The following is a 26,329-nucleotide window of genomic DNA, read 5'->3' as shown; positions in this document are numbered from 1 at the left end:
TTACAAATGAAAGCACTTCAGAAATTTTACAGAGAATTAAAAAGTAGCATCAATCAGATATATATGATGGATAATTGTATACATTTTAATATGTTTATAAAATGTATATAACATTTAAATACATAGAATATTTCATATATATATATTTATGTATAATGTAGGAATTCATACTATATAAATATAAAGAAAATAACCAGAAAAAAAGAATATTTACACTCAAAGTGGAAAATCAGTGGTTCCCAAAGGGGAAGGGTTGAGATATGTTAAAAACACTAATTAGTTGTCAATGGAGACAAGAGTACTGGGACTACTACACTTTAAAAATAAATTTATACAAGATGGTATTTGGTTCACTAGTGAATGGAAATAATATTGTTATGAAATATTTTTTGTTTCAAGTTTGATTGGTAATTGTCTATCAATTACTTCTCTCAGATATGCAACACTACTCACCTAACTGTTTTGTGTAGCTTCTTTTCCAATAGTGCAATATTTTTCTTGCTTCCCTAACAAGAAATTTAATGCTCCCTAACACTGGAATATTTCTTATCATCTGCACAACAACAAGATAAACTGGGGAGTTTTAAAGTTGAATACCATTTGCACAGAACTTTATAACCTCACAGTCGTGGCAATCAACCTCAGTAGTGGACGCTTTAGTCTCTCACAGTTGCCTTTACAGAGAAACAGTCTGAGAGAAATTACCATATGAGAGGGTTATGCTTGATTCTCTCATTTGCATGTTAATGTGCAGCATACTCTTCAATTTTATTCATGGTAGCTTTATCAAAGTAGAAGTGCCATCTGAACTCTAAGAATAAACTAAAAAGGCTTGGGAGGACCAGAGTCCAGAGGGTTCTTCTTTAAAAATGTAAGTGATCATAAAAATCCCACTGTCTGAAAGGAAAAACAAAAGAACAGACCCTCCTTTATTATGCAAATACAGGAACTCACCATCAAAACTGTATTAACTTCTAATCATTTTGTGATCCCATTTCTCTGTCAGACTGCATTAGATATATAGTTCATAAATCATCCCTGGATTCCCTGAGGCAAACAGACCAGGTAATTTAATATAGTTTTATACTCTAGAAGCCTATGTGTAGCCAGATTCCATAGGACAAGAAAAGAATTGTTAAAAATCTAGTACATAACCAATTATATGTGAATGACACAAAATTTGGGGGAGATCTGCTTCTTACTCCTCAGCTATCTTTGATAAAAGAGGTTGAACTGGAGAAAATAAACGATCCATTCTGAAAAGATGCAGACAAATGAAAAAGTGTATATTGTGTTCAGAAGAACATTTGATGCCTTTCAAGTTCCAGCACCTTTCGGGCAGCCATCATGTTTTCTATCTGATAATAACTTGTTCCAGGTAGAAGCACCATGGTTGACTGCATCCTATCACAACTTTGGATTAGGAAAGTGGAACTTAGAAGTTTGTGAAGTATTTCTTGATTATTCACAAGTTAACTCCTGATAGAAGTATGCTGCAGCAAAATACCCAGGTCAGCTCAGCACATAGCAAAAGCACTGAACTGTGATTCAACAAATTGACCTTCATAGATTATTATGAACTTCAAATTGTCACTGACATAGATGAATTCAATGGTAAACCTTTAGAATAAAAGAATTCTAAATCAATTTTCTTCATCATTTTTAGAAGAGGATACAAATAACATACTTCAGATACTTTAGACAATCTAAAATAAGCCATTTTAATTTTGTTTTGTTTAAAAAACTATATTCAACTACATTCTCAGAATGTAAAATTCAATATAAAATAATCCAGCCACTTCCATGCATATACAAATATTTATTCTGTTTTGCTTTTTTTAAATAAACATTATATTTGTGGAGTATTTTATGTAAAAAATATTGCATTAGCATAAAATTTAATAATTTCACATTGAGGCCATATTGCTTTCAGAACACTGAAATATTTCAGTAAGAAGAGGACAGCATTTTTCTAATTGACACTTACCTTAAGCTTATGTTCTTAAATATTAGTTTCAAATTAAGATGTAGCTATAAAGCATGACAATTGTGGTCACCATCTCTTGTCATTTGCTCTAGCCTGAATTTTTTAAATACGTTTTTCACTTCAATAGTTTAACAGTACAAAGAGTATGCTTAGCATGTTAGTGTGTGCACATAGAAGAAATATGACTTTTCATTAATTCAAGTGACAACATATATCCCTATGTATAAATGTATATGCTTTAGATATATGTTACATTTAGATATATTACTTTTATTGTTGCTAATAAGACTTTAACACTCAACTTTTTAGATACAGAGAGATAGAATGAGAGAGGGAAAGACTATAGCACTGAAGTTTTATCAAGTATGCTAGAGGCCAGGCTTGAATCTGAGTTATACACATGGCTAAGCAGGTTCAGTATCCAGGGGCTATCTTGCCAGCTCTCAATATATTACTTCTGTCTTCTAGAAGCTAGAAGTTTAGTTTACATTATTTTTAAAGTCATGTTTGTACTTTTTCCCATAAAACCTCCATATATCATATTAGAAGACTGATTATATCTCCTGGTCCCATCTAAGATCAGGAAGAAAGTAATTTCACTCTTTCCTTCAATGTTTCAGCAAAATAAAATAGATTATTGATAGATAGTTAAAAGATAATAGATGATAGATAGATGATAAATGATAGATGATGGATAGGTAGTAGATATAGATAATCAATAAGAATATGTAGATATTGTGCTAGTTCATTTTCAGACTACACTCTGGAAAAACATCATTGATCAAGAGAAGTCACCTTCGGAGAGAGTGACATCCAGAGAAATAATAGTGAGGCAACAAAAAAGTAGAAAAAAAATGTATTAGACAGCTTCACTCAGATGTGGAATAGAAATAACTAAACAGAACAGACAAACTTTGAAACAAGGAGACTTATTCCCAAAGAGATCTATGGAAGTAGCCAGAGGGAATGCAAATAGCAAGTAGAGATTTTTGTTTGTTTTTCTGATAGGGTCAGAAACAAACGTTGCAAATGTACAAATAAATATATAATTTGATATGTGCTGGGAGAAAAGTGATTGAAATCTCCTGTCTAGAAAACTTGCATTTCGTTTAAGCTATCTGATTTCTCCAGCATGCTTTCCTGTATGCTTACCTAGCTACATGTTTTCTCTTATATGTATTCCGTTTTAAAGTAAATTTTTAAGTATTTTACTATTTGAAGAGGTAGTGAAAGTGTGTGTGTGTGTGTGTGTGTGTGTGTGTGTGTGTGTGTGCGTGTGTGTGTACTTCACAAAAATTCTCGGTTCCTGTTTATTACTGCGTTCAATCTTAGTTAAATTGGTAATCATAGAAGTTTTTACCTTGATATTTGTACAGATTGTATTTTATTCTCATGATTTGCTTTAGATGCAGGTATATACTTTATTACCAAAGTTTGATGATTTTATTTTTGTTGTAATCGTTGATGTTCAGGATTTAGCAATTAAAGTAAACTCCTCTAGAGGGATATAAAGCACTGTGATGGCTTTTGATTTTTTGGTCTTTGTTAGTAAAATGTTCTAGCAAATAAAAATTTGAAATAATTATATAAGTTCAGGGGAATGTGTTGTGATATCTAATCTCAGTAGGAATTTTAGATATGGTGCAATTAGAAATATGAAAGTCGTTTGCAGTTATTTTTATGTTAGCTTAAATTTAACAGTTCATATAAATTTAGCTTTATTATAAAGATATATTTAAAGCAATTTACCCTGAAATTTTGTTGGTATGGGTTAATTGTAAACTCACTGGTGACACAAAACTTACCAACCCTAGTGGATTGGTATAACCCAGCCAAACTTTTGTTTATGACTTAATTTTTCTGACTGCTGCTTCTTATGGGGGGAGGTACGGTTAGGCAAGGCATTATGAGCTACTTTAAAGAATTTGTAAACCTGTTCTTTTTAATCATTGGTGATTTAGAGAACATTCTCAATAGGATGCATCTATCTGAGTGTGTAATTGTATTAAAAATTAATAAAAAGACTGGGACCAAACCCATATGTTTATTGGAGTCAGTAAACTCATTCAGGCATTCTCAATATATTATTTTAATTATTAAGCTGCATTAATAGGTATAATATAGGGACATCCTGATCAATGAAAATTTTATAAACTTAAGTTATATGTTAACATTCATAGACTTTATGGGTTTGTTAGAAGAGAGAGTTCAATCCATAAATTTTAGATACTTTTTTATTAAAATTTCATTGATTGTGCTGGTATATATCTTTGTAATTATGCAGATAAAAATCAAATTTAAGGAGAATCCAGCTTCACAATATGGTAAATTTGAGTAACATGCCTATGTTGTTGGAGCTGTGGGATTACTGGAATTGGGAAATTTTAGTTTATACTTCAAATAAAAATCCATATTTAAAATATTATTCATTTGTTTGAAATGTTAATAGGTGCCTATATACTCATAATACTGTGTACTGATGTACTGCCCTTTTTGGTTTTATTATTTGGGGTTGGCAAGATGTTAATAAATGTATATGTCTTGAGACTCAATATACTAGGAGATTTTTGTTGTACTAATTTTAAATAAGATATTCATGTCTATGCACATATAATTTTGATGTCTCAATATCTTTTTTGATTGTAGTGTATTTTATAGCTTATGATATGGACAACACATTTAGCATAAGTTCAGCTATAAATTGCCTAAAAATTTAGCATAAGTTCAGCTACAAGCTGCCTAAATGGTTGAAAGTCTCTGGTATGCATAGAAGAGTAGTAATACTCACCAAAAATTAATGAAATAGCAATATATTATATCACAGTTATTTTTAACTAGTAATGATTATTTAATAATCCATCCAAATATTTGAGTTTAAGTGGAAAGAGTGAACTAATATTTTAAGTAAGATAGTCCACAAATAAGAGTCAGATTCTAGTTATATTTTTTTCTTATTTCACTTAGTGTAATCAGGGTTCCATTCATTTTATTCCAAAAATATATTTTCATCTTGTTTATGACCCAGTAGTTTGATATTAAGAATATATATATATATGTATATATATATATATATATTACAACTTCTGTATCAAGTCATCTGTATATGAACATTTGTGTTTATTTCATAGTTTGGCTATTATGAATAATGCTGCTTTGAGTTGTTCTAGAATTGATACTATTGACATTTTATTTTAAATAAATAACTTCATATTCTTTAAATAAAAACCTAAAGTAGGACTACAGAATTGTAAGATACTTCTGTTTTTATAATTTATTTGTTTTACAGTTCTGTACATAGTGATTCTATCATTAGAATGGGCTAATGTTTTCATTCTTTAAAAACATTAGTAAAAGAGAGAGGAGAAGAAGAAGGAAGAAGAAGAGGGAAGAAGAAGAAGGAGGAGGAGGAGGATAATAATAATAACAATAAGAAGAAAGAAGAAGAAGGAAAGAAGAAGAAAGATGAGATGGGGATAAGGGGAAGAAGGAGGAGAAGATGATGACAGAGAAGAAAAAGAAGAAAGGAGTGGAGAAGAGGGATAAAGGGTGAGGCATTATAGCAATGCAAAATCAACTGTGGAGCTTCTGCTGGTTCTATGGTGTTCCTTTGTAGTGTTGCCACTGGGACCCATGACCTAGTGCATGGTAAGATATGTTTTATACCAGATAAGCTATCTCTTGGCTTCTCCCACTTTTTTTCAAGTAATATTCAAACTGTTTTCTCTAGAAGTTGCATCACAATGCACCTTCACCTACTTTATTTCAAATTTTCTTTTTAATCCATATTCTTGCCTGGACTTTTATATAATCATTTTTATGTAGACCATTGTTACCAGTGTGAACTAATAAAGGTGTTACATTTTAACTGGAAACTTTCACCTAAAACTAGTTCAAGTAACTGAATAACTAAACTCAATTATACATATATAAGTTTAAAGAAAAGAACAAATACTGAATGATCTCAACTCTAAGTAAGGATAACAGATAGGAACAGGGAGGGAGAATACAAAATAAAACACACATTAATTAAAAAAATAAAAGGCAGGGGTTCGGGTGGTAGTGCAGCAGGTTAAGCACAGGTTACACAAAGCACAAGGACCAGCTTAAGGATCCCGGTTTGAGAGCCCAGATCCCCATCTACAGGGTAGTCGCTTCACAAGTGAAGCAGGTCTGCAGTGTCTATCTTTGTCTCCCTCTCTCTGTCTTCCCCTCCTCTTTTGATTTCTCTCTATCCTTTCCAACAACGAACGACATCAACAAAAACAATAATAACCACAAGAAGGCTACAACAATAAAAAGGGGGGGGGTGGCCTCCAGGAACAGTGGATTCATGGTGCAGGCACTGAGCTCCAGCAATAACCTGGAGGAAAAATAAATAAATAAATAAATAAATAAATAAATAAATAAATAAATAAATAAATAGCTTCCGCGGGCTTTGGTTGGGGTTTAAACAAATGAGATATTTATTATGTGCGGGTTATTTAGGTACATAAAAACGGTGGTGCCAAAATAGGCAAAAGGTCAAAGATCTGTTATCTTGCCAGGGAGCCAGGAATCTTTTTTTCTTTAATTTTTTATTAGTGGTTTCATAACAATTGAGAAGACTGTGGGATAAGAGGGGTAGAATTCTATGCAATTGCCACTATCAGAGACCCATATACCATTCCCTCCACGGGAGCTCTGACTACTGTAATTGCTAGCCATGAGTTTTTAACATAGTTACTAGCACTTTGCTACATGTGTTCAGGTCAAGGGATATGACATGTGGGGGGTGAGGGTTCCAGTGAGATACTGAAAAGTCAAGTGCAGCAGGAACCAAGAGAATGACTTCCGCAGGACATTCGCTGAGATAACTTCTGATACACCCACATTCGCCTGTGGGTTTGTATAAGTCCCTTGGTTGGATGATGTATTCCTCAGGCTGAGGTCAGCCGTATACTAATTACACTTATGTCCCTACAAAAACATCGAATGTAAATGGTGTATTGCATGAAAGCAAAGAACTCTGAAGAAGGATGAGGAAGGAAGGGAGGAAAAATTTTTTGGGCAGGTGTATAATGAAATTGTTCACATCTGTCGAAAGACTGCACTGTAAAGCATTAACCCCCTCAATTAAATACACACACACACACACACACACAATATTTATTTTAAAAAGTATAGAAAGCAAAATACTGTGCTGTAAAGTCCCAAGAGGAGATAAAAGAATTAACAAAACTACAAAATAGCAAAAATTATCCCTTTTTCTTTTCTCATATCTATCCTTGTTTTTTTTAAATAGCTATTTAGTTAGACCAATTTAACTTATGTTAAACTTACAATTTTCAGATAAGTAGTTTATTCAAATATGTTTATTATATAATTAAAATAATATGAAATTATGTTAGTCAAAATAAAAGTCTATTAGGCCTAGTGCTAGTTCATCATCTATCACAGAATTTTAGTTAAAGCTGCCCCAATATCAGGACCCATCTTCCTCAGGTGTAGCATAGAGCATGTTGTCCAGCCTCCCTTAGGAGGATGGAACATTCTCTACCATTGTTGATCCAAGTTGAAGGCAAGGTCCTATGGGGGCCCACAAAGAGGTCTGTTTTGTTGTTCCTGATAGAGATGACTGGTAACAATGGAGAGAGGAATTTGTTCGAGGTCTAGGCCCATCATGTCTGTTTGGGAATCTCAGGACTCCAAGACTGGAGCCCCAGCTGATGGGGTGGCCTGATAGTGCCTGAAGAGTTATTATTAAAGTATGCCAGTCTCTTGCCCTTATTCAGCTTTTGCAGTTCTTGCTTTGGTAAGGATAGCTTGGGAGTGAGTGAGGGAAGTATAATAGGAAAAAGATGAGGAAGATATCTAAATCTAAATAGACACTATTTCATTAGGAACTTCATACTGACTCACTGCAGACTATTGTGTACTTTTGCTTTCAGGTATATATTTTGCCCCAATTTATGGATACATGTGAAGATATGCTCTATGTCATGGGATCTGGTCTATATAGAGGTTTTGGGACTTTGTTAGGAAGTGAACCACCTGGAATGGAACTAGAGAATACTATAAAAGGAAAAGTCTCACCCGAGTAATAAGGTGAAGGGTTGATATTCCATTCCTGATGTGTCTGGACACAGTCTGAAGTGAAACATACCGAGGTGGTACTCATTACATTGATTAGGTTGGGATCAGCAGATGTGATATTATTTGGTATGATTTGTGAGAAGCATGCAGGAAAGTGAGCCCCAGTCTAGAGGTTCCAGGACTAGGGAAATATAGGTTCTATAGAGGAAGTGGGAGGTTCTTGCTGTCTTAGGGTATAAGAAGGCAATAGATAGTTATTTCTGTAATCACATTATTTGACAATTAGGTTAACTTAGAAAAATTCCTTTGTTAGGATTTGATGTATCATATACACCATCACCATAATTTCTGTCCTTTGTATTATTTTCTTAGAACTTTCCTAATCATGACCACAGAATGTGAGCTCAGATATACACGGATGCAGAGGTCACATAGGCTTCTAAGTTGAATATGGCCCCCAGATCACATCAAATCAATGGAGTTTACATTCAAGAATATTTACACCTTTCCCATATTTGGGAGCTACTCTCTTCCCTAATCCAGCTTTTTTGCCCTTTTTCCAGCCATGACATCATCTCCCCAGACAATAACTTGGATCCACCTGCATATCAGATTTCAGGTTCAGGGAAAAAAACAACAACAGCATAGCCACAAGCCCTTTGGAATATAACTAAAATATGCCTACTAGCTGTCTACAAAATGCAGATACCCCCCGGCCCAACTCTTCATCTGCACTACACCAGCCTTTAGGTTCATGATTAGTCAACAATTTCTTTGGCTTTATATGTTTACTTTCTTTTCAGCCACCAGGTTCCAGATGCTAGCATGATGCCAACCAGACTACCCTGGACAGACAACCCCATCAATGTGTCCTGGAGCTCCGATTTCCCAGAACTCCGTCCCACTAGGGAAAGAAAGAGGCAAACTTGGAGTAGGAATAGACTTGTCAAAACCCATGTTCAGTGGGGAAGCAATTACAGAATCCAGACCTTCAACCTTCTGCATCCCAAAATGATCTTGGGTCCATACTCCCAGAGGTTTAAATAATAGGAATGCTATCGGGGGAGGGGGTGGGATACCAAATTCTGGTGGTGGGAACTGTGTGGAGTTGTACCCCTCTTATCCTATATTGTCAGTGTTTCCTTTTTATAAACAAATTAAAAAATAATTTTAGTTCAAATTAAAATTTGCTTAAAATAATTCTAATGTTAATTTTAAGTGTTATAGAAAGATGTACTTCTCATTACACATAGGGTATACTTTTCCATAAAGAGTAAGTTGTAGTAATATCATAGTTCACTTTAAAGCAGCCAGCAGTTAAAAGGAATTCAACCTCAGTAATATATTTGTATTAACTTCAGTACTTATTAACAACTTTTTAATTACTATTAGATTAACTATTATAACAGGAGCATAAATATTGTTATTTTTCTTATATAAGCATATTTCACAATAATCATTAGTAGCTAATGACTAAATTTAACCAAATAATTTATACTGCTGTTTTCATTATTATGTATTTTTATTATCTATATTTATCTGAGATAGCCAAAAATCAAGAGTAAAGGGGCAATAGAAGGCAAGAGAGACAGAGAGACACCTGCAGCACTGCTTCACCACTCCTGAATCTTTCCTCCTACAGGTGGGAACTGGGGGCTTGAACCAGGGTCCTTGCATATTGTAACATATGTGCTCAACCAAGTGCAGTACCACCTGGCCCCACTAAACAATTAATTATTTATGAAATAAGTTTCTAACTCAATACTGCCATTAATTGTAGTTAAAATTAAAATAAGTAATAGTAATTCAGCGAACACAAACACTGTTTACCAAAAAACTATGACCTCTGTTTATTCCCAATGTTAGGGCACTGCCTACCCAATAATGCTTGTTTGACTATCTTGGTATCATAACCATACTAAAGGTACTAAAATCATTTGTTGTCTGAATAAGATTTGAAAGTCACGCTAGAATTTTACTGTTTTACCTTTTAATAAATAATACTAACCTTCCTTTGAAAACTTGGATTATAACTAAAATGGACTTACTAGTTTTTCCAAAGGAGACCCCAAATCTTCATTTGCTATGTTCTTGCCTTTGGGCTCATGATCAGTCAACAATTTGTCTTTATACCTTAACTATTTTTCAGACACCAGGTTACAGATGACACCATGCTTCCTACATGACTGCACAGGGCAGATAACTCCATCATGTGTCTTGGAATCCCACCTCCCCAGATCCCTGCCGCACTAGGGAAAGAAAGAGATAGGTTGGGAGTATGGATTGACCTGCCAATGCCTATGTTCAGCAGAAAAATAACTACGGAAGACAGATATCCCACCTTCTGCACCCCACAATTATCCTGGGTCCATACTCCCAGAGGGATAAAAAATATGGAAGCTATCAAGGGAAGGGATTGAATATGTAGCTCTGGGGTTGGGAATTATGTGGAAATGTGTCCCTCTTATCCTATAGTATTGCCAGTATTTCTATTTTATAAATAAAAATTTAAAAAAGGAAAGCTGGAAATAACTAAGATGAGAAGACTCTTTGGAGCTCTAGATAATTAGCTCCACCCTAAGTAAATGAGCAAATAATTAATTAATAATTATATATGTAACCAAATTGAGAGATAAGAAACTTTAAATTAGGCACAATAAAATAAACAAAATGTCTCATGTTTTCTTAATCCAGGTCCATGATTAACAGAACAATTTGTCCTAGTAATAACAACACAGTTTTACTCTAAAGTCCATACCAATAAGAGTGTTACGCCTAAATGTGGATCGGATTAACCCAATTATGTAACCATTACTGCTTGTTTGTTTTATGTCTAAACTTTTATATGATTTGAGTACACCATGCAGTATTACAAGTCAATTTCATACATTTATCACAAAATAAAAAGGGAATTGAGGCCTACTTTACAAAAATACCTTCAAGTTAATTCATGACAAAATCTCAACCAAACCAACTTACAATACTATTATACAAGAATAAAGTTGTTAGAGTGATAAAGTCTTTCCATAACATAGACCTTCTTTTTTTCATTTTAGTTCTAAAGGGTTATTTATCCATTTAAGATATAAAAGAGAGGCATGAGAGATTTAACATTTGATTAATTGGAATCCTATAATCAATATCATGAATACTTTCAAGTGATGTAACACTAGCAATTTTCTGTTCTCATTTCCACTAATATTGGGATCATTTACATTCTCAACATAATTATTACCTAGCAGTGCACATTATTTCCTTTTGACCACTACCCAAGATATGATTTAAACCACAACAGAATATATTCAACCTAACAAAAATATTTGTTTTTACTTCAGTGTTGAATATGCAGATGTCCTTTCACTCTTTTTTTTTTTTTTTCTAGAATAATATACAACTTGAGTATAAACCTTTTCATAGCAATCTTATTCCTGGGAACATTTCATAATCTTTATATGATAGATATTGGTTGAACTAACTTTATTATTAAAACTCTTTCCCTACTGATTTTTATTTTGCATGTTAAGTCTTGAATCCTTAATGAAACTTAACTATTTTCATAACAAATGGAATTTACATTTAAAATTATCCTGTTATTAAGGACAATAACTTACAGTATAATTTCTGACACATATGTATGATTTTTGATCTCGCCATAGTAGGTGTCTCTAAAACACTCTCATCCTAACTTAGGTCCTTTCCTCTATCTTGCATCAAAACTTAACATCCTTTATATTACCACCCGCATCATTCCTTCCCCAAAGATTTTTGCTTTAGTGCATTAACTATACCTAGACCAAGTTTCATTGTGTGTTTTCCCTTTTTTTCTTTTTTTATTGATTTAATAATGATTGACAAGACCACAGGATAGGAGGGGTAGAATTCCACACAATTCCCACTACCAGATTCCATATTTCATCCTCTCCATCAGGAGCTTTCCTATTCTATATTCTTCTGGCATATGGACCCAGGATCATTAGTCTGGCTTCTGTAGTAGCTTCTCCGCTGAATATGGGCACTGGCAGGTCGATCTATATTCTCAGTCTGTCTCTCTCTTTTCCTATGGGGCAGGGTTCTGGATAGGTAGAGTTCTAGGGTGCACTGGTGAGGGAGTCAGGTTAGCGTCATGATAGCATCTGGAACTTGGTGGCTGAAAAACACTAAGATAGAAAGCAGAACAAATTGTTTAATAATCAGGAGCCTAAAGGTAAGAATAAGGAAGATGATATTTGGGGTCTCCATTGTGATAAAAACTAGTAGGTATTTTAAGTATATTTCAAGGGGCCCATGATTTTAGTAATTTTTGCCTGTTTCTGACAGCTAGCACACAGGTAGGATAAAAGTATTGTCTGGAGAGATGGTGTCAGAGTTGGAATAGGAGTAGAAATCTGGATCAGGGCATATAGGAGAAAAATATATAAATATTGGTAACTGTAAACCCCATCAATTTGAGTTGGGGCACATATTCAGCACAGGAGTCTGTGCAGCCTCTATATCCCTATAAGTCTGAGTTCTCATTCTGTGGTCATAACTAGGAACATTCTAGGCTGCTTTCATTTCAGGACCCATCTTCCTCAAGTGGTAGAGTATGTTGACCCAGTCTCCTTTCCAAGGGTGGGGGCAGTCCCTACCATTGTCCCACATTGAGGGTAAGGTCATGTAGAGGCCCACAAGAGGGTCCATGATGCTTCTCCTGATGGAGATGACTGATATTGGTGGAGAAAGGGATCTGTTAGAGGTCTAGGCCCATCATGTCTCTGTGGAAATCCCAGGATTCTCTGACTAGGGCCCTGAATGATAGGATGGCCTGTTAGTGACCAAAAGAGCCATTATTAAAGTAATCCAGTATCTTTCCCTTATATAGTTTTTACAATCCTTAGTTCCACCTATAAGTGAAATCATTAAATATTTGTCTTTCTCCTTTTGTCTCCCATGAATTAACATAATTTCCTCAAGATTAATATAAGATAGAACAAAGGAAACCCCTTCATCAATTTTTAATAACTCAGTAGTATTAATTGTGTATACATTGCATGCCTTTATTAAGCATCTTTCAGTGGGCATTTAGGTTGCTTCCAAGTTTTGACTTCTAGAAATTACAGTGCTAGGAACATGTGTATACTTGTTTCTTTTGATAGGCGTTTCTTGTTTCCTTTGGATAAAGTCCCAGGAGAGAAATTTCTGGGACTTGGGTAAGTAAATTTCTAGTGTTTTGAGAAATATCTAGACTGGTTTCATCAGTGGTTGGATCGATTTCCATTCCCAACAGCAGTGTGGATAGTTTCCTTTTTTCTGCCTCTCATCCTCACCAAGACCCATGTCTATAGTTTCTAATGTATGACTCTCTTATAGATATAAAGTGGTATCTCACTATTGTCTTTATTTTCATTTCTGTGATTATTAGTGACTGAGAATTTTTCGAGCAGTCTGTTAGTCTCTGCATCTCTTCTTTTGTGAAATTTCTGTCCATGTCCTCGCCACATATATTTAATGTTTTTTTCTTTTCCCTTTTAAGTTATTTATATATCTTAGTTACTAGCCAGTTTTTTCCTTATGAATTTAAATATTCTACTCATGATAACCAGGGGACTTTATATACTCATTATAAAACAGTTAATATTAACACTCTGTATATGACACATGTTGTTACCATCATGATATGAAGCATATGAACATGAGCATAGATAGATGTCTGACAAAATAATTACTTTGATATTGTAAAGAGTGGTTTTAATACCTCATTTCAGAAATTATAGGAATTGAATCTACTCTTGAGAACTCAAAAGTTTACATTATTCATGAAATAATTTACAGTAATAGAAGTACTACTAAGTATTTTTAACAGAAATGATAGCACCCACGCTCCTTATACAAGTTAATACTATTGAATTAACAAACTTTAAATCAATAAACAAGTACATTTTTATCCAACAGCATCCAGAATAAGAATTATAGTCTTGGGAGTCAGGCAGTATTGTAGTGAGTTAAGTGCACATGGCACAAAGTGCAAGTACCAGTGTAAGGATCCCAGTTCGAGCCCCCCGGCTCCCCACCTGCAGGGGTGTCGCTTCACAGGCAGTGAAGCAGGTCTGCAGGTGTCTATCTTTCTCTCCCCCTCTCTGCCTTCCTCCCCTCTCTCCATTTCTCTCTGTCCTTTCCAACATCAATGACATCAATAATAACTACAACAATAAAACAACAAGGGCAACAAAAGGGAATAAATAAAGAAGAAAAAGAATTATAGCCTTGTGGATTAGTATGGTATTCTATAGGACACCAATGGTATCTATATCTCATTAGTAAATATTTGCTTAATGGAATGCTGTATAACTGTTAAAAATTATTAAATCTTCTCTTTTGCTATAAAGTGGATGAAAATGAAGGGAATTGTATTGTGTGAAATAAACCAGAAGGAGAAGGATGAATACAGTATAATCTTGCTCACATTGAAACTTAAGAAACAATGCAAGGGGCAACGTGGGGAAAAACCTCAATGGACTATAGTCAGTTGCAGAAGATACAAACTTGGCAGATGGGAAGGGTTCTAAGGGGAGTGTGAAAATCTAGAGCTCTGTGGTGAAGGAAGATGACAGTCTGATGGAGAGTGAAGTGTACTGACACCCATCTTGGGGAAATATGAGAATGTGTCCATGACAATAACTATCCTGAGCATGAAGCCCAGCCAGTCTATCTTAGCGTTACTCTCCATCGCACCCTGTCATTTCACGAACATCTCATAAAAACTGCAGCAAAGGTGGGCGCGAGGAATAACATCATTGCAAGACTGGCCAGCTCCTCATGGGGCGCGAGCGCTTCCACACTATGATCATCATCTCTGGCATTATGCTATTCCACTGCAGAATACTGTGCCCCAGTATGGTTCCATAGCCCCCATGTCCAAATTATATTCCTCCATGAGGATAATTTCTGGAACCATCCATTCCACCCCGATTCCATGGCTGCCAGTTCTTAGCAACATCACCCTGCCAGATATTCGTCGGGATGCGGCATCATCTAAGTTCATTTCCCACATCTACGCTCGACCTGACCTGCCAATATACGCGGATATCTTCGCCCACCCTGTTCAACGCTTGACATCTCGTCATCCAATCTGGTCTCCTACGCCTACACTGAACTTCTCTGTTCCAGACTCTTGGAAACAGAGTTGGCAGTCAGCTGAGGTAAAGAACAAACACCTCATCACAGACCCCTGCAAGCGTCAACCTGGCTTTGACCTAGCAAGTTATGATTGGGCCCTCCTCAATCGCTATCGAACAGGCCATGGCCGGTGCGCTGCTATGTTCCACCGCTGGGGAGCCAGAGACGACCCAAACTGCCCCTGTGGCTCCAGACAGACTATGACCCACATAGTCAACGACTGCCACCTCTCCAGATTCAAAGGAGGGCTTGAAACTTTACATCAGGCTCAACCTGACGCTGTTGATTGGCTACAGAAGAAGGGCAAATGCTAGAAGAAGAAGAACTATCCTCTAAATTGTCATTTTCTTGATAAAATGGTATTGAAGTTTGATAAAAAAAAAAAAAAGAAAAGAATATGAGGTTTGGGAGGTGGCTCACCTTGTATAGTACATACTTTATCATACAAGAAAACCTTTGTTCAAGCCCCTAAGCAGTTTAATGATCTAGGCCTTTTATCATAAAGTAACTGTATATGCATGTATGGACATATTCCGGGTTCTCAATTTTATTCTTTTCATCTGAGTCTATTTTTTTCCCAATACCACGCAGTTTTTGCTTGTGAACCTAAACTTATTTTCTTGTTTGCTAAAATTTCCATTACTCACTCCCCAGTCTAGATAATTTGAACTCAATTTTCATCCTTACCTATAATCTCCTCTCACGCACACATTCTGTGTCTAACATCATGACCTTTGAGATGTTGTCCAGAAGCATAAAATTTCCATCTTGTACATGTTGTTAACAATAATAATAACAACAATGACAGTAATAAGTTCTTTCTCAATACAATTTCACTCTTTACTGTATGATAGTCCTAAATCCACCCCTCTATTATAGAAGTTCATAGAGCAATGAATCTTTATTTTAAGAAAATTAAGCTAAAAAATTTTAAGCATTAATTAATTAATTAATAAGAGAGTGAAGATAGAACCAGAGCATCACTCTGACAAGTGCAATGCTGGGACTGGAACTATGAACCTCACAATTGCTAGATAGTCCTTGCTCTATTCACTACACCAGCTCTCAAGTCACTGTGATGTAAGTGTTTTTTAAAAGACAAAATGGACAGATAATATGTGTTCTTGAATGTATGTTGCAAAACAGGCTTTTTTTTTTATAAAGGTAAAGAGGGGTGGGGATAGATAATAAAAGAGTCCAAGTAAGTGAAGTGAAAATTAAAAAAAAAAATGGTATGATTAGAATATTTAAATAACGGGAAAATAAAATATAACAGTATAATATATGAGGGAGGAAGACAATGCATTCACTGGTGGAGGCAGACACTAATAATTATATAGCAGTGGACAAAACTGTCTCAGACATTGACAAGAACAGAAAAGAATAGAAACATGGGAAAGTTTTGGAAAGAAGACTGCTTTAAAAAAAAAAAAACTTAGTGAAGTCTGTGACTATTCTCTGTGAGCTCATCAAGGAGTTGCCCACAAAGACTTTGGGTATAAATGCCTTTAGCAGATGGACTGAAACCAGCAGCTCAATGTCTAGAGAATAGGATGACTGAACTCTCTTCTGTGCTTTGGCCCCAGAAGCCATTGCACAACACCCCATTCATAACTGGTTCTAGTGTTCCCAGCCTCTGAGAAATTCAGTGTGTAAGCTTCAGTTAAGAATGAAAAGCCACTATAAAGTTTTGTCTCCATGCATATGGATAAGCTTTGATAATAATGTGAGTTTAAAAATCTACATAGTGGAACCTAATAGAAACTTTCAGATGGTATTGTTTCCACCATGCATAATTCATAAAGAAGAAATTAGAAGAAAGTGAGCAGCCACTGACTTCCATAAGATTTCATTTTGGATTTTTTTTCTGACTTTCAGTTTATTCCTTTGAGTTGGGAGGGAGCACTGTTTCTCTTAAGGTCTATTGATATTGTTTTACAATGAGGTTTTAAGTGCCATCCAGGTTTTCATACTCAATCTAAATTATATTTTATATGTTAATTTACCCTTTATTGTTTGTTGTATGCTTTTTTAATCATCATCTTTCAGAGAAGTTTATTCAGGACTCAACAACCATGATCCATTGTTAGTAATTCTAGAGTATAATGAAGTAAATTTGCAACACAATATTTTTCTTAAATCCATGGGTATTATCACCATATGTATTTTCAAAGCCTCCTAGAATGTCTTCATGTAACCAAATTAAAAAGTTTAATTAAATTAGTAAATTAAATTACTCATTACCAGCAATAACTTTAAGGTTTTGAATGAATTTGATTTGGAAAAGAATATGAATTCCTGGCTTAACAGCTCTAGTGTGGTGTGAAATTAATTTGTATTATACATATTTTACTTCTTTTTCAATAAATGCATAGATGGAAGACAGAAAGAGAAAGATAAGAGGTTTTGAAAACCACTTTGAAATTATTAATTAGAAAGGGTGTTTTCTGTGGTTAGTGACTGAACTAAAACATGGTTACTTATTGAGGAAAAATGTTCAACTATGTAATAACATTAAATAAAGAATCATTAAATATGTAAAACATTATTATCCCAGAGGTCATTTCATTTCTTTGTAACCCACTGTAAGCACTTGGGTTATTATTGTTAACATAATAACTTCATCCTGACAGGTATAATTTAGGTAATTAGTTAAAGAGAGAGAAGGGAAGAATGACTAGTAATGAAGTTCAAAACTTAACTTAATCAATCTGTTCATTGCATATCACTTGAAACTTTTACTAATGGAAATTTTTGCACCAAGATTTTCCTAAAGAGTATGAACTTATTTTTGAAGGTCAAATAGAATTCAAAAGCAACTTAAAAAAAATGTTAGACTCAATCCTAGGACAAGTTTATGTTAGGCATGTTAAAATATATAAATGCCTTCGTGCGGACGTGGCCCATGTTGGCAGTCCTGGGGAGTCTGTTGTTGTTGTTGTTGTTGTAGTTGTTGTCTGTGGTTTATTGAAAACACTATGGCACAGCAGAGGCTCACACGGCTCCATGCAGCGTCTTGAAGTTCATCCCCACTGTAGGCTGTGTGACCTGCAGGTTGGACAGGCTGCCGAAATCCAGCAGCTTCAGCATCTCCTTTGAGTCGGGTCGATTTCTATGATCTCCTGGTCCAGGGCTGAGACCTCAGGCACGTAATTGTCCCTGCCTACCTCTCCTCCTCCTGCAGCTTGATGGAGATGCCGTGCACCGGGCCTCTCTGGATGCGCTTCATGAGGTGCCTGACTTAGCGTGATCTTGTTGCAGAGCTTCTTGCTGGGGATGATGGCGATCTCCTCACACACACGCTTGTTGGTGTGGAAGTCGTTTCCCAGGCGCATGTACTACTTCTCGATGATCACCCGCGCAGTCTTCTTGGGGGGTGGGGGGGAATGGGACACAGTCTTTTGGTGGTGGGAGTGGTGTTTATGCACAATCCTATTAAAGTGTAAACATACAAACCACTATTTAATTAATATGAGAGGGGAAAAATTGATCATATGTCTAGAACCTCTTAAAACACAGACTGAGCCTTTTTAATACATAGACTGTCTTTGATATGTTGTCTCTCCCAAAAGCCTAGACCAGGGAGAACAGAAATAACAGTAGCACAGCTATATACAAGATGCTGGGTGCTATACCCCAAACCCTAACAAAGGAACTTTCTAAAGTTAACCCTATCACCAAATAATGTGACGATAACAATAACTATCCATTGTCTTCTTGAACCCTAAGACAACAGGAACCTCACATTTCCACTATAGAGCCTATATTTCCCCCAGTCCTGGAACCTTAGGGTGGGGCCCACTTTTCTGCATGCTGCTCTCAATTCAAGTCAAATAATGTTGCATCCGCAGATCGCAACCTAATCAACACAACGAGTGCCACCCTAGCATGCTTCACTTCAGACTGTGACCAGAGACTTCAGGTGTGGAATGACAAGCCTTCAGCTTCATCAATCGGGTGAGACCTTTCCTTTCATAGTTTTCTCTAATTCCATTCCAGGTGTTCCACTCCCCAATAAAGTCCCCAAACCTAGATATAGTCCAGGTCCTCTGAGACAGAGCATAGGTTCACCCGTGCCCATAAACTAGGGGGGAAATATATACCTGAAAGCGGAAGTACACAAGAGCATGCGGGGAATACCCCCAACACTTCATTTGCACTATTACAGTCTTTAGGTCCATGACTGTTCACAGTTTGTTTGGCTTTGTATGTTAACTCTCTTTTCAGCTGCCAGGTTCCGGATGCCAGCAAGATGCTGACCAGAATGCCTGGACAGACGACCCCATCAATGTGTCCTGGAGCTCCACTTCCTCAGAGCCCCACCCTACTGGGGAGTGAGAGGGGCAGACTGGGAGTATGGATTGACCAGTCAATGCTCATGTTCAGCGGGGAAGCAATTACAGAAGCCAGACCTTCCACCCTCTGTAACCCACAAAGACCCTGGACCCCATACTCCCAGAGAGATAGAGAATGGGAAGGCTATCAGGGGAAGAGATGGGATATGGAGATCGGGTTATGGGAATTGTGCACAATTGTACCCCTCTTATTCTATGGTTTTGTTGATGTCTCCTTTCTTAAGTAAAAAATATAGATATATAAATGCTTGTATTGACTTAATCTATACAAATGTAGGTAATTTTATAGTAGACTCTGCCGTCTTTGTAACTATATTAAAAGTAGGTAAAATTGGGGCAGACAGTAACACAGCAGGTTAAGCACACATGGCACTGAGTTCAAGGACTGGCATAAGAATCCTGGTTCCAGGCCCCAGCTCCCCAACTGTAGGGGGGTATCTTTACATGAGGTAAAGCAGGTCTGCAGGTGTCTATCCCCCTCTCTCTCCCGTTTTTCTCTCCTTTATCAATTTCTCTCTGTCCTATCCAATAACAACATCAACAAGGGCATCAAAAAGTGGAAAAATGGCCTCCAGTGGATTCATAGTGCAGGCACTGAGAGGCCCAGCGACAACCCTGGAGGCAAATAAATAAATAAAATTGTCAAGTTGTATGGATAATTTTTATTTTATTTATTTTTATTATTGATTTTTATTATTGATTTTCCCTTTTGTTGCCCTTGTTGTAGTTATTATTTTAGTTGCTGATGATGTCATCATTGTTGGATAGGACAGAGAGAAATGGAGAGAGGAGGGGAAGACAGGGAGGGGGAGAGAAAGACAGACACCTGCAGACCTGCTTCACTGTCTGTGAAGGAACTTCCCTGCAGGTGGGGAGCCAAGGGCTTTAACCTGGTTCCTTAATCTGGCCCTTGTGCTTAACCCACTGCAGTACCGCCTGACCCCTTGGAGAATTTGTTTATAATTCATATATAACTGCCCTCTTAATGAATAATAAACAAACCAAGTAAATAAATGTTTTCTTAAACAAAGAAAAACATCATAGTGTTCTATAGCATATACATTATCCCCCTACCTGACACAGTATGCGTACAAATCCTAAAGATGGCATCTACATATATCTGTTCCAGTATGTAACCATATGATCTTAATTGATAGTATTATCCAGTCTAAAACATCAAGTAGATGCTATCTAAAAACTGTGAAAGATCAAATAATATGAGGGTGCCTCCAGAAGGCTTAACAGACTATAGCTCATGAAAATGGGGCATTTAAAAGTTGTTGATAGATATGAAGACTACCAAATAAGGAAATTCTGTCAAAATACAGACTATGTTACAGAACATAGAAGATGATTTATAAAAACCACCAATACTTTGACCAAATTTTGCAGAATGTGTTCATCACTAACCAGGTAAGAAAACAACCAACTCATGAAAATTCTTTACTATCAAGGCAAAGATGAATGCATTTGATACTCCTGACTTCAGGGCATTCATTAAATTGTACAATCTGCCTAAACTCATGCTATGATCATCTAGTATATAGTAATATTCTCATTTTAATTTGAGTTATTATACAGCTTTGTCTGTAGAGGATAAATATGAGTCAATTTATGTCCTATTTTAAATTAATGCATTTGATTTTTTACTCTTTTAAAATTTTTTATTGCCACTCGATTTTATTGCTACAAACGGACAGTAAAAACATACAAAAACCAGGCAATTGGAGTACATTGACAGTACACGGGAGTCCCGGAGAGGCAGTCTGCACCCTGCCCCTCAAACAGTTGCACTGGGACCCACAGCCAGAGTCTGGGTGACTGAGAGGGAGCCGACCAGGCTGGGCACACGTGCACGGGGTGGGGGCTCAGGTACACATATGACAATCCCAATCACAAACTTAGTAGTTAATGTAAGAGTCTCTAATATAAGACTTATTTTTTATTCTAATGTGTGAGTCTCTAATAATAACTTATTTAATATACCTTTCCTCATAAGTTATTATTCCACCATGACACAGATGATGCAAAATTATATCGCTAGACCTAAAATCTGACAAATTCGGATTTTTTTTCAAATAGATATTATACTATCGTGATCATAAAGACACTCAAATGGATGCCAAGCACTCTGCACAGATTCTTTTCACACTGAAAAATAACTACTTTCACAGTTACAATAACTGGGACAATTTAGAAGCAAAAGACTACTAAATAATATCTAGTTAACTCTTTTTATTAAATAAAATATGATCTACATAATGTTTCAGTGGTAAACATATAAAAGAAATAGGAAATTGACTGATGATTTGTTTATATCTTCCAAATCTGATCTGAGAGTATTCATGAATGGTAGAATATACTTTATATCTAAAATTCTGAGTGCATGGAATTCTGGGAAACCAAATCTATAGCTCTTAGGGCCTAGTGGAGATGTACAGGGTGAAAGTTAAAATGGAGTTTGAGCTTTATCATATGACATAGTGGATTTTAAATGCCTCAGAGAAGCAATTTTATATTTTCTGTAAGTAATAAGTATTTACTATGTTAACTGAATAATAAGATGTTTACTATGAAATTGTAAAGAGAGAGACTTAAAAGCATTACTTTTCCATTGGAAGTGTTTCCTTGGCAGGTGTGGACAGGTCCTTTAATCTTGTCCTTGTACATTAAACAGTATTTACCTTACAGTATATGTGAATTAGTAACATGTTTGTTCACATATTAAAACATACTTATCAAATATATTAGTATAGACATTTAATGAAGTATTTCTGATAGTCTAGTATATAGAATTTTGAAGAGATATTTCTTGAAATCTCCTTAATAAGAGGAAGACATATAACTTGATCGGGACAATAGAGTTATGATTTTCCTTATAATATGTCCTGTAATGGAACTTTTGTTCTCTTTGTGGATTTACGTTTAAGGTATGGAGGAGCACCTACTATTTGGATAGATATAGCCATATATATAAAATTATATCCATGTGGTATTCTAAAGATAGAGTAGATTTACTCACATGAATTTTAAAATTATCAGTATAACCATCATATTTTTATTACTATGTTAATCTTTGTTATATACAGGATTAACTTCAATCTTCATATTATCCTTTCAAATATTCAAGAGTTAGCTTCATGGAACGAGTTTACTAAAGGTTAACTAACCTAATTTCTTGGAAACATGTTACACATATGACAATCCCAATCACAATCTATTAGGTTTTCCAATAAACTGATAAAAGGTTGTCAGTATTTCTCTTCAATTGTTTTTAGTCAGAGTACCTGGAAATAGTACAGAATTACTTCAGTCAGAGTTTTGATATATACCACATAAATTTGTAATGATATGTATATATTATGTATACCATAAATATATTAAAATGTAAAATTACATAATATACAAGATAAATATATTTATTATATTTAAAATACTATACATTTGACAAATATTATATAAATTATATAATATATACATTATAAGGTATTTTAATATTTTAAATATATACAGACATATATACATATGTGTGTAGCTCGGCAACAATGTCACAGATTTGTTTAATATTGATCAGATTTTCTTTTTTATTTATTTATTGATTAGAGGCTCAGAGAAAGTGAAAGGGAAGGCAAGAGTGATAGAGAATGAGACACAGAGCAGTTCACCACTTGTGAAAATTCCTTCCTGCAAGCGGGAGCTGGGGGACTTGAACTTGGGTCCTTGCACATTTTGACATGGGCTCTAAGTCAGGTGCACTATTGCCCAGTCCCCGAATTATACTTTCATGTAAAATATTTGTGTTTTAGAAATGTTGTAGCAAATTAAAAAAATAATGGGGAGCTGGGCAGTAGTGCAGCGGGTTAAGTGCATGTGGCACAAAGTGCAAGGACAGTCATAAGGATCCCATTTCGATCCCCAGTCTCCCCACCTGCAGGGGAGTCACTTCACAAGAGGTGAGGCAGGTCTGTCTATCTTTCTCTTCCCCTCTCTGTCTTCCCCTCCTCCCTCCATTTCTCTCTCTGTTCTATCCAACAACAAAGACATCAGTAACAATAATAACTACAACAACAATAAAACAACAAGGGCAACAAAAGGGAAAATAAGTAAAAAAGAGAGAGAGTGTACTCCTTTTGGGGAATTTAAACAAATAAACAGATAAGTGATAGATAGATAGATACATAGATACATAGATAGATAGATAAAAAGATGGGCTGGGGAAATAGCATAATGGCTATACAAAAGACTTTCTTCCCTTAGGCTCTGAAACCCCAGGTTCAGTCCCTAGCACACCATAAGAAAAAACTGAGCAGTGTTCTAGTCATTCTTTTCCTGTTTCTCTCTTATTAGAATAAATTTTTTTAAAAAATAGGGAGCCGGGCGGTGACGCATCAGGTTAAGCACACATGGCACAAAGCACAAGGACCGCATAAGGATCCGAGTTCTAGCCCCTGGCTCCGCACCAAAAAAAAAAAGAAATGTCACCTACACCTCATTCTGTAGATTTGCTGTTGTCCTTATTCTCTCCAGTAGATAAGAATTATTTCATTGCTCATAACATTTACTTCTGAAGGAAAAATGCCAGTGAATTTTAAGCTAAAATTCCTTTACAGTCTATTATAGTACTCAGATATCCTAAGGTATCTAGATTCATAGTAACAACAATATGAGAAATCAGCTATCAGCATTTATAAACTATAATAACAAATGAAACAATGGATGATCCTGTCTATTTTGAAGAACAACTGTGCACAACATTGCTCTCTTGACAGTAAAGGAAGCCCAGGGTAAATGAACTTAAATCGACAGAAGAACAAAGCAGCTCAAAGTAAAGAAACTAGACTTCATCAAATGAGGTTATAAAAAGAAAAGGACAAGATCTTGTATATTAAATTAAATTTTATAGAAACTAAAGCCATCAATAATCATGACTAAAATTATGGCTTGGGACAATAAGATATTTTGTTTTTAAAAACATGTAAAAGAAATACACAGTTTAAATAAAGACTATGATAAAATACTTTTTGTTACAATTGAGAGTTATAAATATGTAAAGGCATTTTAATGAATGTTTTCTTTCAAATAAAACATTATTTTCCATTGTTTGAAAAAATTAAGTCACATCTGAAAGTACTTATTATATTTTTTTATTTTAGTCAACAGGAAAACAAAACATGAATTTTCCATTGAGAATATTGTAACTTATGATGGCATATGTGGTGGATACACTCAGACATGGCCATAGTCATATGATTCATACATGTCTTTGGTGTACCATGATGATAAATAGCCAAGAAAGTTATAAAAAGAAGAATGGCCTGAGTGTTGGGTTAAAAGAAAGGTTCAAAGACTATAGATTGATTTATTGTTTTAGTACATTTTGCTTATTTTTCAAACTCTTTTTTAGTACACTTCTCTGCTTTAATAGAGTATGGCAGATTGTAAACCATGAAATTGTATGCTTCCAATATATGCAGCTACTGTCTATAGCCAGAAGACATAGAATACCTCTGATCTCAAAAAAAAAAAAAAAAAAAAAAAACTTACCTTTGATCAGGTGGCAGTTTTTCAGAGAGTTTTATTTCTGAATGCTTCTATTCACCTCAATGTCCTTAATGACACTGAGAAGCCATTTTTTATAGATTTCCCCGGTTATTAGGTGAACTTCAAAACTTTTCTAGAATAGCTGAGTGATATCATTTTATTTGTAACTTCAAGTAATCTTTCAGTGATATTTCCAACCTTAGAGATTAACTGGTTGTATTACAAATAAATTTTTCTGATATTGGAATTACCATTAACGGTTTTATTTTGCATTTTCATAGGTTTTAGATCAGTATAATAAAGTAGTCAGAATTTTTTGCAACTCTTTGCCTTCATCTTGTCAAAACAGAGACAGATTCTGTAGAATTAAGGAAGAAAAATTACACAACTGTCAGAGTTGTGTTTGGAGGCTAGGACAACTCTTATCTGGACGGAGTCACTGTTATACCCTTTCTACTTTAACTGAACATAGTGTCATACAACTTTTTGCTAATATCCAGATTCCTGGACTGACATAACTGGTCATTGAGGGCAGTTCAATGGAGCCCTTCATAACCTATGGTCAGTCTCCTTTCTCATTACAGAACTAAAAAACATACAATACTGAAAATGATCTCTCTATAGTTATTTATTTATTTATTTATTTGTTTGTTTGTTTTGTTTTGTTTTACCAGAGCACTGCTCAATTCTGGCTTATGGTGGTACAATGGATTGAACCTAGGACTTTGGAGCCTCAGGCACAAGTGTCTCTTGAATAACCATTATGCTATCTACCCTTGCTGCCCTCATTTCTTTATTTGTTATTGCCACAGAAAAAATTGCTGGGGCTCTGTGCCTGTAGGAGGAATCCACCACTTCTGGTGACTTTTATTATTTATTTATTTATTTATTTGCCTCAAGGGTTATCTTTGGGGCTTGGTACCTGCATTATAAATCCACTGCTCCTGCATTATAAATCCACTGCTCCAGTCAGTTATTTCTGTTGTTGTTTTCCTCCTTCTCCTTCTCCTTCTTTCTCCTTCTCCTTCTCCTTCTCCTTCTCCTTCTCCTCCTCCTCCCCCTCCCCCTCCGCCTCCCCTCCTTCTCCTGCTCCTACTCCTCCTCCTCCTCCTCCTCCTCTTTCTCCTTCTCCTTATCCTTCTTCTTCTTCTTTTATAGGGCAGAGAGAAATTTAGAGGAAAGGGGAAAATAAAGAGGGAAAGAGAAAGATAGACACATG

The sequence above is a fragment of the Erinaceus europaeus genome, chromosome 11 (genome assembly GCF_950295315.1).
Source record: "Erinaceus europaeus chromosome 11, mEriEur2.1, whole genome shotgun sequence".
NCBI lineage: Eukaryota > Metazoa > Chordata > Mammalia > Eulipotyphla > Erinaceidae > Erinaceus > Erinaceus europaeus.
This window is presented reverse-complemented; position numbering follows the sequence as displayed.